This window comes from Rhinolophus ferrumequinum, chromosome 17 (assembly GCF_004115265.2).
Source record: "Rhinolophus ferrumequinum isolate MPI-CBG mRhiFer1 chromosome 17, mRhiFer1_v1.p, whole genome shotgun sequence".
Classification (NCBI taxonomy): Eukaryota; Metazoa; Chordata; class Mammalia; order Chiroptera; family Rhinolophidae; genus Rhinolophus; species Rhinolophus ferrumequinum.
Window position 1 is genome coordinate 10,565,075 of NC_046300.1, and position 15,625 is coordinate 10,580,699.

At 47.3% G+C, this 15,625-nt stretch overlaps 1 long non-coding RNA gene across 1 annotated transcript in view; it reads left to right on the forward strand.

The window, feature by feature from the left end:
- The first annotated feature begins 3,986 nt into the window (after positions 1-3,986).
- Positions 3,987-15,625, forward strand: part of LOC117036625 (uncharacterized) — a 47,738-nt gene continuing 36,099 nt past the window's right edge. The window contains exon 1 of the long non-coding RNA XR_004425421.1: positions 3,987-4,233. This is a non-coding gene — a long non-coding RNA (uncharacterized LOC117036625). The remainder of the gene's footprint in view (positions 4,234-15,625) is intronic.

Genomic DNA, 15,625 nt, shown 5'->3' on the forward strand with positions numbered 1-15,625 from the left:
GGAAAAGAGACGGCAGAGAGACAGACACTGAAGACGTGCACAAGAGTAAAGGGAGGTAATAAAGAAGCCTTGGGAGGAATTAGAATCTAAAGCTCATGGAGAGGTGAGCCTCGAAAAGGAAACATGAAGGAAGGATGGGAGAAGATATATGAGTACTTGGAAATGCTGGAGATGGAAGTCGAAACTGGAGTAGTTACCAACTGCTCATTCTGTATCCAGACACCAATGTGCACTTATACTTTGATACATTACTTCAGTTAATTTTTACAAAAATTCTATAGAGTACGTGGTCATTACCGTTTGACAGTTGAAGAAATTATGGCTCAGAGAGATTAACTAAATGCCCCAAAGTCACCTAATAAATAATGGATGAGATCTGGAACCCAGATATATTTCCACTCTGCAGCTCAGGACCGTAATTTCTGCCTTATAGGCTCTTTTAAGGTCTGATGACCTCTTTTTTATCTTCCTTTCTGAAATAATGGGTTAAGTTTTCCACAGCATGATAAAAGGATAGAGTGGGCTAGATGACTTCAGAGAATGTTTAAAGTTTTGTGGAAAAGGTAAGAGGGCCAACCAAGGACAAGCAAAAGGGGTGCTGAACAGTAGGTCGTGCCCAGCTGAAGCCAGACACAAATTACCCAGTAGTCCATCCATTCTGCCTCCTAATTCTCAGTAAGAAAACATTTGTTGAACATTGTTGATGTGGGTCCTGGAAGACGCCCTGTGCTATAATGGAAGGCGCTGCCACCGTCTCTGAGCAAGTCACAAAGCTTGTGCTCCAATTTTTCTCATCTGTATAAGGGTCTGCTTTCATTGACCTCTCAAATTCTAGGATTTAATGATTTACAACCAAAATCATTCCAAGGGGTTTTAGGAGAGGAAGTGTGTTTAGTGGCTGTCTGATTTTTTTTTTTTTTTTTTAGGGAAGAGATGGTTAAAACTGCATAGCTTTCAGATTCAAGCTTGGATTTTAGTTTAACTTCTCTGTTACGTTTCAAGTACCAGGTGTTTGTTTTGACAATCTGAAAGCTCTGATATGTTTACTTGATAGAATATCTTTACGACCTCTGGAGTCTGAAGATCTGGGTTTTAGTTCCAGGTCTATCTCTTCCCAGCTCTGAATATCCAAGTCAGCTAACCTCTTTAAACGTTAGTTTCCTTATTTATAAAATAGGGATACTAACCATTTCTTCAGAGGTGTCGATGAGATCATGGATGTTGGAGGTGTTTGTAAACTGCGTAGTGTTTAGTAAATATGACAAGAATATTATACCTAGCAAAGGAAATGGGGACCGTACTGTGATCAGCGCTGTCCGAGGGCGGGAGCATATGTACCGAGTTCGTCCTTCCATTCTGGAGTTCTGAGCCCTAAGGGAAAGCTCTCAGGGTGTGTACTCTCAGTGCCCTGAATTTAAAATTTTATGTGTAGTCTATGATATTGCTGGGTGTTTCTTCAGGCATACACTTAAAATCGAACCTAATCTTGAATCAAATCTGTGACTTAATAAAACTCCATTGTTAAAAGATTCTCTACATTTCTTCTCTCAAATATGAACTTGTTAGCCAAGCTTCCAGGAGACTTTTTTAGATAGATGTTGACTGTATTTTATTGAAGGATAGATGATAATTTTAGGATTGTCCCACAGAACTTCAGCGCATTGCTTGGTTTGTTAGTTTCCTTTATGGATGGCTCATTCTGAGGGAACTCAACATGTTTAATCTCTTACGGAAGACTCCCTTCCCCTGACTTTACCCTGTGCCATCTAGCTGATAACCAGTGCACTTGACTATCCCCACCCAGCTGCTTACTCTCTGATTTGCACTTTGGTTGGCAACACAGTGTCAAAAATTGGTATAAAGGATTAATGATTCATTCTTACCTTGAGAGATCCCAAAGCACTTTGTCCATATCTCTGTAGGGTACTTTTCCCTTTGTGGTTTACCTCTTTGTTCTCCCTACTAAACAGCACCTGTATATGAAAATGAACTGAATTAAAGATAAAACAAAACAAAACCGTGAACAAGGCCGAAACAGATTCTGAGTGGCAATGGGGGTGAATCCCTTTGGGGACGCTATGAGAGGGTGAGGGAATCGACACCTCAGTATTGATTACCGTAACTGGGATCAACACTCCAGTATTTAGAGAGAGTGGGGGCATCAACACCCCAGTACTGATAACTATAACTAGCCCACCATTAGGGAAATTCTGAGCTCTGTTCTACAAACTCCTCTCCTTTGTTGGTTAAGGGTCACTCCTGGTGTTAACACCCTATACGATGTGACAGAGTAAAACTGACAAATGGAAGTGCCTCCTTCAAGACCCAAGTAGAAGAGATGAGAGCAGAAGTCATATACGCTAGGTCAATGATGGCTTCTTCTCAGCCCACTGGGAAACAAGTCACTTTGCCCGGCAGCAAAATGGCAAATACACAGGTGTCGAGTTGGGTTCCCCCAGAGGCAGACTCTGACACAAGTACAAGTGGTTAATTTGGGAGGAGATCCTAGGACACCCCTCGAGGGGAGTGAGGAAGTGACTCAGCAAAGGGAAGGAGGACCATGCAGGATACTTTTTTGAGCAAGTCTCCACTGAGGGCAACTGGGGCCCAATCCCACTGGGGTCTCTGAGAGACCATGCAAAACACAACTTAGAGCTGTCCCACCTTAGCTGACAAGGAAATGGGGCCATTATCTACCAACTCACCATTTATCTCAGTGGAGGGCTGCTTCTGGGGCCGCAGACGCTCCATCAGTCCAGGTTTCCCATATACAAATGCCTGCAGGCAGCGTGGTGTTTACTGAGTAACTTGGACAGAGAGGTGAGCCCCATACCATCTAGCTGGGCACTCATCATATCTGCACCCACCTGTGTCAGGGACATTTAGGGCTGCGTGCAAATAGGAAGGGCTGCAGGTATTGGCAAGATTCTTGTACAGCTGTGTTTGGTTCTGTAAGGATGGATGTGAAGGGAGAAAAGCACCCTGTGGTGTTCACTGAGCCTGTAATGGGGTGCTCTGGCTGGTGGAGCCCCATTCTCTTTCTGTCCATGCTCCTCATGGAGAAGAGGAGAAACGCGTTGTCGTACGGGGTGGCCTGCGGGGTCTCAGCTCCCGCTTCCCACACAAGAACACAGGATATGGTGAGGCCAAAAAGGAACACCCACGGAGCCATAGATAGGGGAGTCACACCACTATAGTCTCACTGGAGGCTGGATTCACACGACGTTCGACCTGCTGTCCACTTTTCTGCCCACCAACCTCACTTGCTAGCTGCAATCCGCCGTGCTAACTGTAATCCACTCTTGCTAGCTCAGCCACCATCTTCTTGCTAGCCCCCATTTGCTGCTAGCGTAGCCACGGCAGTTATATTCATGGCCAATGGCTCACTGGTTACAGCTGACGGCCAACTAGCCACAACTGATGGCCATCCAATCACAGTTGATGGCCATTTACTAGCTGAGCCAGCACCTTTCTATGTGAGGCCAAGAGCCTGGAAACTGCTTTCTGGGGCTGTGTCCCCACACGTGTATTCTCTCTTTTTGTCTCTGTCCCACTCTCACGGTAGCTGGGGAGTGGGATGGCTCTGCACCCACCTCACCCCCAACACCAGCCCTTCAAGACACTGGAAGCTTTAAATTACAAAGGAAAAAGGTACCTTTTATGGCAGCCATGGAGGTGCGGGCACTTGGCTCTCCCTTCTAGAAAGGACTTGCCGTTCAGCTGGGAGGAAAGCAGTGAGCTGATGACCCCAGCTGTTAGTGCCTTCAGTCAGGCTCGCCTTCCACTTTACAGCCTCGTGCCTGCCAGGCGAGGTCCCCAGCTGATGACCAAGCAAAGCGAGGGCCCTGGAGCCTAACCATTTTGCCCAATGCAGAACCCTCCTTTGGGTTGGCCAAACTTTGGTCTATTGTGTGGCAAGCGGATATTCTCCCTCCTCAATCCTGCTTCCTCCATCTTTTATTATTCACAGGTGTTACCTCTCAGTAAGCCTCCCGTGTGAGCAGGCACACATAGATGAAGAGGGATGGCGAGAGGACTGGCTACATAATTAGGAGGGCCCAGTGCCAAGAAAATATGGAGCCCCTTATTAAAAAATTATTGAGAATTTCAAGATGGCGACAGCAGAGCATGAAACCAAGTGAGGAACCTTTTGCACTCTGGGACCCGTAATGGTTGCAGGCCCATGAGGCTGGCCCTGAAGATAGTCCCTGGATAAATAGCTGCAGGGAGCAGGTGAGCACCTCCAGATGCCTGCCACGTGGCTATGCATGCCGTGTGTGTGGGGGGGGGGCGAGGCGGGGGGTGGGGGGAGATTTGCTTTGTTCCTGACAGCAGAGGAGGAACGAGGGCACCTGGGAGGAGGAGGAAGGCATTGACCGCGCTCATGTATTCAGTGGGGTCTAGTAAAACACTCAGCTGCTGGTAGAGATGGAGCAAATCAGAGGCAGTCCTAAGGGGCGTTGAGAATGTGGGATTCGGGACTTCATAGAAACCACGGGAGAGGGCTGTGGGCTTTCAAAGGGACTGGGGAGCTGAGCCAAGTTTGCTTAGCTTTCTGCATGTTGGGTGAGGTTCTAGGGCTGGGGCAGGTGTCTGTGGGAAAGTAGGAGGGGCCCACTGGGGGAGCCCGACTCCTTCATTCCTGCTTTAACCAAAGTGATCCTGCTTATATCTATCTGATACTGGGGTTCCGCTTGGAATCCACTGCTTAGGGATATACTGCCTGGGCTCCCTGAGCAACTACTGAGCTGTGGGTGGGGGACCATCCACTATGCCCCTTTCCACAGGCGGCAAGCAGCAGCCTGAGTCGGCAAGTCTGCAGTGTCTGGACTTGGCCACAGCAGGCTTGCCGAGTCCTCCTGGCATAATGGAGAAAGCCTCCTGTTGTCTGTCTCGCTTCCCTTAGTTTCTGTGAGTCCCGCAGTATCACTGGAGAGTCCCAGTGGCAGGTAATGCAAACAGGGTCCCCATCATACCTCTGGAGCGGTGTGGACAGTCATTGTGAAGGTCTGCAAAGTTCATGAACATCAGGACCTGCTCCGTGAGGCTTTTATTCACATGTGGCAATTGCCTCAAAGGCTTTAGGCCAGACCGAGCTCATCACTGGATATTTGATATTCAGACACAGTATTTAAAAATCAGAAATTTCATATCAAATTTTGAATCTCTGCTGCTCTTGGAAAAAGTGCCAACTTTTGGCAGCCCGGGCCATGTTTCTACGTGCAGCCAAACTTACCTGGAGCAGTGCAGCAGGAGCCTCCTTTACCTGGCACACAGGTTCTTCATTCGACCTGGTCCCCACCCAGTCCACGTCACTCACTTTATCCTGTGTCTGAACCCAGTGAACATTTGCACTTCCACTGGTGACGTACCATGAACATACCTGGTGTCCCCAAACGCCTTCCATGGAGTTATTGGACCTCAGATGTCATTTAGCACATCCCTCATCTCTGAGCATGGGTTTCTGGCCAGGGTTAGAATGATCTGAGTTCGCTTAATTTTAGAGTCAAATAGTTAACCTTTTCTTTTCTTTTTTTTTTTGCTAGGAGAGATTTTTGTGACATAGTGTGTACTGTGCATGTAAATACTTAGGTCTGGACTCCTGCTGGGTCCAGGGGCTCACATCTTGCTCACACTTTTCACCAACCTTCCTAAGGGCTCTCTTTGGGCCCGGTTCTGTCTCCCTGGCTCTGTCACTCTCTCTTTGCAAAATAAATACAGCAAAAGACCTGTGTGGCGGATTATCTCATTAGCAGAGCCCTCGCAGGAGCAGAGTCGATGAATGCTAAGCATGTTGATAATTACGTCCTTGGTTCGAGGCCAGAGGCCCCTCTCTCTACCCAGCTGCTTGCCAGCTCCAGGAAGAGACCACAGGCTTCCCCAGCCCCCACCCGGAGCTCGGAGCCGCAGCCTGCCGCTCGGAGAAGCGAGCTATTTCTGAGCGTGTATGTGGGAAGGGTGGGAGGACGGAAAGAAAAGTGAGAAAATGTATGTAAGCAAATATTTCAAAGAAAAGAGGGGGAAGCTCATCTCTAAACAGCCTTATAAAAGAATCAACGAGTTCCTGCCAGGCCCCCAAATGAACAGCAGGCCCCGCGCCCCTTCGTCGCCCAGGGAGAAACGAATGATTGCCGGTTTCAGTCTCAGTGCCGTGCTGAGGTCCTCAGGACAAGGCAGCGTCTCGGTGCCCTGCTCACCGGCCTGGAAATGACCCGCAGGCTCTGACGCTGCACGCGGGCCCAAGCTGAGATGACTGTGCTCTATTCCACTGCGGTCGTTAGGACGATGGCTGGAACGTAACACGGTTATGGCCGTGCCAACACGACTGCAGTATGATCTCCTTATTGGAACAAAGATGGATGAGAAGAGAGGCAGGAAGGGAACTCATCAAGCTGAGAGTGAATTTTGTTCTTTTATATGCAGGAAAAATGACCAGGAAAGTTTGCAGCTAAATAAGAGTGATTTCTTCCCCTCAACTCCTTTCCTATTTACAAATTCAGCAGATTCTAAAACTCTCCCCCACCCCGCCCCTTCTCCTCCACCTTGTGGGGGGCGGGGCACATTGACAAGGTAAAGGAGGGAATTTTGAGTGAATACTGAAGGAATAGAACTGAGATGAGAACATCATGACAGAACTGAATCAGCTGCTTACTGGAGACCAATGTCCACAAATGACTCAAACTGAACGAAATAGCACCCCAGATCACTCAGTTCTGAGACTATTTTGCCATGCAGGCTTTTCTTGGTTTCAATAGTTTCAGGAGGTATATACATTTATTTCTGATTTACGTTTCTGATTCACGTTCCTGTTAAACATTTTTGGATTTGGTTCCATTTGGATTTAGCAAATTAACTTTTTTTTTTCCCCCCTGGGTTTGGCTCTCAGCTGGGCTAAGTTTAAGACCCGGTCACACATAGCTCAGTAACAGACATTTCAACATGGAAAGCTCAGTGGAGTCAAATAGTCTAGTTATTGGTTTGAATAATTAAAATACCAGAATCTAATGGATGGGAAGGATCTAGAAGAGCTTATATTTACCCACGGGGAACTGAGATAAGGCAGTTCAAGAACCCATCTTTTATGACAGGCTGGGAACTAACTGGTAGTGTTGGTGCCAGGATTACACAGTCAATCTTCACAATGATAATAGGTGTGTGTATTGACAGCTATTCATGTGGAGGAAGACAGTCTGAAATTTGGTATTTCCTTCAGCGGGACGCTCTGGCTGTCCCATTCAGACCCCTTCACGGCACACGGGCATCTGTCCTCCAGTTGCTCTGAGTGTTGGCTGCCAAGAGCACACAACCACTCCCTCCCCTGCACGGGCCTCAGCGACAGAATAGGAGCCACTCCCCCATCTCCCCTGAGGTTCCAGGTCACTTTGACCCCCACAAACCTGACCAATGACTGACTGACATGGGATTACAAAGGTCAGCCCCTTTGTCTCCCAGGGGACAACTCTTGTGCAATTCATGCTCTGAGCTCCCCACGGGGACAGGCTGAGATAGTCTCCAGCTGAAACCGAATCCTCGCGTGGCACCTGCCCCTGCTCCATCCTGCTTCCCTGAGAGCAGCCCCAACGAGAAACCCCACCTCAGGCTCTTCTTTCTTGCAAGTACCTGTTAGCTCAGGCTGCCGGCTGTCTTCAGAAGGAAGTCCTCTCCACTTCAGATGTGCTCTGCTGACTCCTGTCCATCATCTTAGTATCATGTTCCAGTGGCCTGAGAAGTGTTTTCAGGTTAGCAAACTGACCCTGCTCTCTGGGATTGTTACCTGTGAACCCACTGTGGGTGGATCCTCCCTGTGTAGGGGCCTCCAGGTAAGCAGATACTTCCAGTAACTAACAAGCACAGCACAAGGTCAAAGTGATGCTGGATTTCTTCCTGGTCTAAAAAGAATTCATTTTCAAGGAACTTCCAACCCCCCTCTCTTGTATCCTAAAATGCAAAAGAAACACAAAACAATAGGAAAATGCCTCAACCCAGCAATTCTGTTATCAGCTCTTAGACAGCTCTTTCTCTCTCCCTCCCCCCACCCCAAATTGCTCTTTATCTCCCCCTTAGATATCTTCCACGCAGCTGGAAAGACCATTGAATCTAAGAGGAAAATCAGCAAAACCATACAGCTTTGTTGCAACAAATGGCACTTCCTTCCTGGACATCCATGTTTCAGCTCTTTGGCCATTTGTACGCTGGTGCTTGGGGTGTGATTCCTTGTTGGATACTCATCCTGCTCTTGGAATTTTTAGGTGGGTGGGAAGGACCTTGAGACCACAGTGAGTATACATTCAATTTGCTCAGCAGAGCAGAATACTAAAATAACACAGGCACATGGAGCTACACTAGGAAAACATCCATGGCTGAGACCATCTGGGTCAGAGGGAGAGACAGACACGGATCCCCCGGGGGAGGGGAAAGAGGACTTGCCCCCTGCCCACACTAACCTTGCCAGGGGCAGAGCGCAGCACTTCAGATAGCAAATAAGTCAATAACGGTCGACCATCTGCAATGAAAGCAATGTGTTCGGATTGGAATGGGCTTGGGAAAATCTTTTCACTCTAAAGCCCAATATTACTGATGGCTCTGTCTTCTGGGATGGTTACATTTGTAGCAGAAGCGGCTGATGCCCTGTCTGAGGGCCTTTCCCCACACCACAGGAAGTTGCTCAGCTGTGAAACAGGTGAAACAGGAAGTGAAGGAGAGTAGGGCAGTTACCAGTAACCAATGAGGGATGGAAAGAGGTTCATAATGCCCAGCTCTTTATTCTGCTGGGAGACCTGAGGTTGTTCCTTGGGGAGTCCCCAGTGGGTGAGATTAAGCCCCTAGTTTCCCCTCAAGGTAACTCGCTCATCCATACACTCTTTACTGACTTTTCTTCCTTCCCTCTCTTAATTTCCCCCACTTATGTCTGCTCCCTGAGGTCATTTCTAGAGAAACTACCTGCACACACGTCCTCACACTGGGTCTGCTTTTGGGGAACCCAAGAAAAATATCATCTATCCAGCCACCCATCCTACCATGAACCCTCATAGGTTCCCGTTACAGTTCTGGCCATGGGTAGAGGAGGGGGACTCAAGAAAGTACAGAGCTGACTAAGATATTCTTTCTCTTGCCAGAGATCTCTCAGTCTACCTGCAACAGGTGATCATTGTATGATGGGGCAGTTCTAGAACAGAAAGAGACACAAATTGCTACAGGAACACAGGAGAAAAAACTAACTCAGCCTGAGGTATCCAGGATAGCTTCTGGGGGAGGCAGTGTGTCTGCTGGTCGTGAAGGATGAGTAGTATCTTGGAAGGATGCTTTCCTGGAAGAGGAAAGTTCCAGAGTTGGCCTAAAAGGTAACAACTTAACATACAGTGGAAAGTACACTTTTGATACTAGAATCCCTCTCAGCTTAGCATCACCAACAGTCTGTAATGCTTTCTCTCTTTCAGCAAGACAATTTTTGTCAATTAAATTCTTACATGATGAGTCAACTGTTTTTTACCAAACAAACAAAGAAGGGCAAAAATTTCCAGGTGGAGGGAGGAGAAGGTGAAAAGGGCGGAGGCATAGACGTGTGTGGCAATTAGTTAGGTTTCTGGGGTGCGGGGTAAGTGAAACTGAGGAGGCAGGTGGAGGCCAGATTGGACACTCAAGAAATGTCATTCTAGGAGCTTGGACCTCGTCCTCTTGGCTTGCTGAGCACAGGAGTGAGGGCTCTGAAATGATCTTCCAAACATTTAAAATGCGTTTCTTGTAGACAACATATATAGTTGGATCTTTTTTTTTTATCTGTCAGTGGATAACACTCTTGTTTTAATTGGTATGTTTAGACAACTCACATTTAAAATGAATAATGACATAGTTGGATTAATGACTACCATATTTGTAATTATTTTCTATTTGTTGTTCTTCATCGTTGGTGCTTCAAAAAAGATCTTCCCCACTTTTTCTGCTTTCTCTGATTTTAATTGAGCACTTTATGTGATTCCATGTTTTCTCCTCTCTTAGCATATCAATTACATTTCTTTAAAAAAATGTGTTTTGTGGTTACCCTAGAGTTTACAATATGCCTTCACAACTAATTCAAGTCCACTTTCAAATAACAGCATACCGCTTCATGGGTTGTACAGATACCCTAAAACTGAGTAGTCCCAATTCCTCACTCCCATTTCTGGTGATATTGCTGCCATTCATTTCACTTAGAGTGATCTTTCAAAATGTAAACCTGAACCAGTGTGGGCAATGAACTGTAGTGAGACAAAACTAATCTGGGAGGATGTCGAAATCTTGGAGGCAAGAGCTGGTATGTGGCAGACGGTTTGCAGAGATGGCTCAAATAATTCCACCCATTCCTGTACCACGCCCCTTTGCAATGTGACTGCTATTCCTCATCAAGAAAGAAGTGGCATTTATTTCTTCATGTTTGGGATACAGGCTTGGCCACATGACACTTTGACCAAGAGGATGTTGGCAAATGTGCCACATGTAGGGACTTGAAAAGTACCTGAGCTTTGGGGTGTGGCCTCTGTAACTGGTGCAGAAAAGCTCAAAACCGTATCATCCCTGTGGAGAGCTACGCTTAGTTTTGTTACAAAGGAACAAAGAAAGCTTCCCTTTTGCATGTTCTGGGTTGTGGTCTGGGTAGTTCAGACCTGTTGGTTCTTGTAGCAAAGTCCCCTCTTCTGCCCAGCTGCCAGCACATCAGCCCCCATCCATCACAGGCTCTTTAACTACTGTGTCCGTTTTCTGGAGGCTGCCAGCAGACAGCTCTCTGTTCACTGGCTTTGTAATAATAGCATTAGGAAAACCCTGGCTCCAGTCACTGCTCTGGTCCTTGGTATTCCAGAACAGTCACCCACCTATCTATTTTATGAAGAAACAGCCACGACACAGGGCACTTTCCACCCCACCACCAGCACACACACACCTTAAATAACAACTAGGTAGGGCCAGGAGATTTATGGCTGATGATTCGGAATGCAGGAGAGTGCCCAAAGGAGCACCGACATGTCCTTGGAGTTCAGATCAGGTGGAAGTGGGCTAACCCGCTGGCTGGGGTGGGCCTGCCTTCCGGCTTCCAGGGCCCGCTCTCGGCTCATTCCCGTAAGCACCTGGCACCAGCAGCACTTCATCACCACATTGCCACATATAAAAATTTAAGGAGTCTGCTGTCTCGAAGAAATGAATCCAGGTCATTTTTTAATCCTTCCACCCCTACTTTTGTTCTTTCTTTCTGCTCTCTCATAACCCTCACTTCCCTGAGGAGGCTTATTTCTGGAACGTGCTCCAAAGAGAGCTTTAGGTGGGGCGTAGGTATTGTTGAGTGCACTCTATAGGGCCGGGACAGGTATAGCTGTGCAGGTGCAGAGCCCACCTTGCCCATTTGAGGAGCTGGACGGCTGCCTGCATGACAGGTCTAGGGCCTTTCAAAGGCACTCAGTGATCCTGGGCAGGGCTTCCCACAGTTTTGCCCAAGGTACTTAGGGACCAGCCAGAAGACTTCATTGGAAGGTGTTTCAAAGGGTGAGAGGAGCCTGGAACCCACCTTGTCCACCTCAGTACTCTATGCTTGGCCCTGTCTGCCATTGTGTCAGAACCTGTACAGCCCAGTGTCACAGTAGGGGTTATGTCTGAACCACCCCTTAGTATCTAACCTGGTGGGGCAGGCAGGGAATCAGGTTACCTGGTCTTCACTGCTGAGAGTCAAACCCAAAATCTGTGTTAGGGTCATAGCACTGTAATAGCCAATGACTTGAGAAAGCTGACCAGGAGGCCACGTGGCATGATGTTAGAAATGGGGCCTTGGGTGCAGACAGGCTGGAACGATGAACTATGTGGCCTTGACCAAGTTACTTGACCTTGATGAGGCTCAGTGTTCTCCTCTGTATAATGGGAATTGTTGGCAGGCTTACAAGGAATAGTAGAAGTAAAGCAGTTGTCACATAAACACTCATCCAAAGGAAGAAGAAGCAGTGGATGTTATCAACATTATGCTTGTAATAAAATAATAACAATAATTATTATCATTAATGATGGAGACCCCAAATCTGATTGGGGCAAGTGTGTGAGCTGCAGTCCAGGAACAACAATGCAGAGTCAGGGATACATGCGCTAAGGAGATGCCAGCTCAGGATGAGCTGGGACAGGATCTCAGAGCCATGCTTTATGAAGCTCTCCATCTGGTCCCGCCTGGTTGTAACACCTTCTGCTCTTTCCTATGCACAAATCCCACCCCAGATTCCTGGCAAGTGCTCAGTCATTTGCCTCAGTTTACCTGCACGTGTTTGATGGAACAGATGGCGGCATTTGGCTGTGGGATGTTGACTGTGCCCTCCTCCTGTGCCACAGGGTCAACTGGTCTGATGACCTTGGCGTCACAGAGGATTCTTAGCAATTCCCCAATGTGTCTCTCTGTCCTGGTCTCAGAGTGGACAGTCTCTGGGGTTTCCAGGCTGGAGCTTTCTTCCATTACGGTGCAGCAGCTCCTGCCACGGTACACAGCATCCTAATAAAGAAAAAGAAAACAAAACACAAAAACCAAATCAAATAGCCATTCCCAGAATTGCTGGGGCAGGAGCAGACACAGGCTCCATTCATTAGCAAAACCAGTCCTGGTTATTATCTGTAATACACAGACTGAGTCTTTATGGCATTTTAATCTACTCCATTCACTCTTTGAGGCCCCAGGATTTGATTCAGAAATCAGGTCAATAATTTCGGGACTGCAATTTGTTGACAAAGTAATGCTTTGCAAAATGCTCCCATGTTCTTGTTTTGGCACTGTAGACAGAATAGTTGGCCTCAAAGTCTAGAGATCTGAGTTTGAATTCTGACTTAACCACTAGCTATCTGGGTGGCCACAGGGAAGGCATCCAAAGGTATCTTCGGGTTTTTCTGAAAGATGACCCTTAGGGGAGGACCTGGGTGCAGAGTTGATTTGGGCAAGGGGGCTGAGGAGAATGGGACAGGGGTGGAGAAAGTATAGTAGTGGGTGTGATGGAAAGGCATTCGTGGACACATACCTGGGTCCCCTGCCCTCTGGCTGGGAACAGCTGTGTGCCCCGTTTCTCACAGTGCTAAGTGCGGGGTAACTCACTCTGTCATTTGCCTTCCCTCACTTCTCCACCCCAACTGGTGTTTTATTTGGGTTATCTCCCAAATCAACTACCTGTACCCCATTCCTTATCTCAGAGTCTGTGTGTGTGTGTGAGTGTGTGTGTGTGTGTGTGTGTGTGTGGTTGGGGGTGGGGGTGATCTCAAAAGAAGACAGTAGCAGAGCTGGAATTTGAACCAATGTGTGGTTGACCCCCGGATGACGTCTTTCCGGCATACCACATATGATGCTGCCCGGGTCAGCCAGGAGTTTCTTTCTGTTGCCTGGTTCCCAGCATTTCCTGGTACTTATGATGCGATTCAGTTCCTGACTGACTGTCCCCTTTCTCCCAGGGTCCTGTCTAGTTTCCAGTCACCCCCATCCTGACTTTCTGGCCTTCCTGGGGACCACACGCTGAGCTGGGAGCTCCTGAGACCCTGAGAAACCCTAGCTACCCTGAGACTGTGGGGGTATAATTATTCGTGGCTGTGGTTTGCCTGTGGCCTGGAGTTTTCCAAGCTCTTTGCAATCATTTAGATGCAACCTGCCCAGCTTTTCTGTGATGTGGCCATAGGAAATTGCCTCTTTGCTTTCTTGGCTCCTTCCTCAAAGCCTTTGAAATGGGCCACCCTGGCCCAGTGTACAGTCTGCAAGGCTCATCCGTCTGCAGTTACACAAACTTCTTCCCTTCTCCCATCATGAAGAAAAAAAAATCTAATCAAAATTAGACCTCCACATTCCTGAGGAGGGGAGTCGATCATATTTTGGCGGGCCCTGTGAAGGTCACTCGTGCAGCCAAGGAGCGTATGGGTCGGAGACACCCTGATGTCATCTATGGTGACTGGGGCTTGTCCCTGATTCGCGTTGTCTGGGGTCCCTCCCAGGGGCTCTCTCTGCCATAGGGTACTTCCTCCACCCTTTGGGTCCCTAATTGGACAGAAATCTGCTCCTGAGCCAGCTTTGCTGGCTGGAGACGAAGTATGATAAGGTCTCAGTGGTGATGACGGAGAGAATCACAGGGCAGGGTGCAGAGATGACCCGTAAAGCACAGCCTTTGTGTGGGCTTTTCTCAGCCAACTGCTGCTAAGCTTGACTGGGAAGTTCATGAAGCTTCTCCCATTTGTCAGCTAGTCCCACTGAGGAGGGTCCCCATCGGAGACAGTGACCATGTGGGCCAGCCTGGGGACTCCTGGAAGACTGGCCATTAGCGCTGCCCTTTCCACCGGTGAGGAGCAGTGGGAAACCTGGCCGGGAGCCTGAGTGTGAGGCCACGGGCCACTCATTGCTATTTGAGGCATGAATGCTTCCCGACTAGAAACAAAAGTTCACCAGGTGGCTTAGCTGGCAGGGAGCAGAGTGCACAAACAGGGGACTCTAGCTGGGGTACGATTCCTGGATATACAGATACAATAAAAACACCATGCAATCTAGCCAGAACACGGCTGTGTGGCTGTGAGTGACTGTCTGACATTAGAAAGAAGGTTCTAGGTGCCCACAAATTCATACTTACTGAAAAAGGAATGGATTTGTTAGTTTCTCTAAAGCTTTCTGAAACCTCAAATTCTATTTTCACTTACAGGGCTCTTTCTTTAAGGATGGATGTCCTCCAGACAAGGGAGATATGGCCCCAGCTCCCTTCTCCTGACCAAATAGATTGTCCCTTGTATTTATGTCGAGTGGGTTACACTGCCATTAATGATCTAGGCAGTTTTTTAAAAACATCAGTCAGCATTGCTGGTAGAAATGTAAAATGGTGCAGCTGCTGTGGAAAACAAACAGTATGATGGTTCCTCAAAAACTTGAAAATAAAACTACCATATGACCCAGCAATTCATCTTCTAGATATACAACCAAAAGAATTGAAGACAGGGGCTTGAGCAAATCTTTGCACACTAATGTTGAGAACAGCATTATTACAATAGTCAAAAGGTGGAAACAACCAAATGTCCATTGATGGATGAATGGATAACAAAATGTGGTATAGCCGCACAACGAAATATTATTCGGCCCTAAAAAGGAATGATGTTCTAAAACATGGTTGAAACTTGAAAGTATTATGCTAAGTAAACTAAGCCAGACACAAAAGGCCAAATATCATATGATTCCAGTCATATGCAGTGCCAAGAATAGTCAAATTCTTAGGGAAAGAAAGTAGAATAGAGGTCACCAAAGGCTGAGGGAGAAAGGAATGGGGAGTGTTTGATGGGTACAGAGTTTGGGATGATGAAACATTTCTGGAACTGGACGGTAGTGATCGTTGCACAACAATGATGTAAATGTACTTAAAGCCACTGAATTATACACTTGAAAATGGCAAAAATGGTCGATTTTATGTTATACATATTTTACCACAACAAAAAATGTAAAAAAAAGAATGTCATTCAGTGAGAGCGTTTGTGGTGTACACTTTCATGATGTGTACAATGATCCTTTTACTCAATCACTGTAGTTTTTCTGCATACATTACTGCAGAGCACTACCAATTATCTGCTTGGGGTTCAGGAGGACCTCTTTGGTTTCAGGGCTCGGAAAGGCTCACCAGCT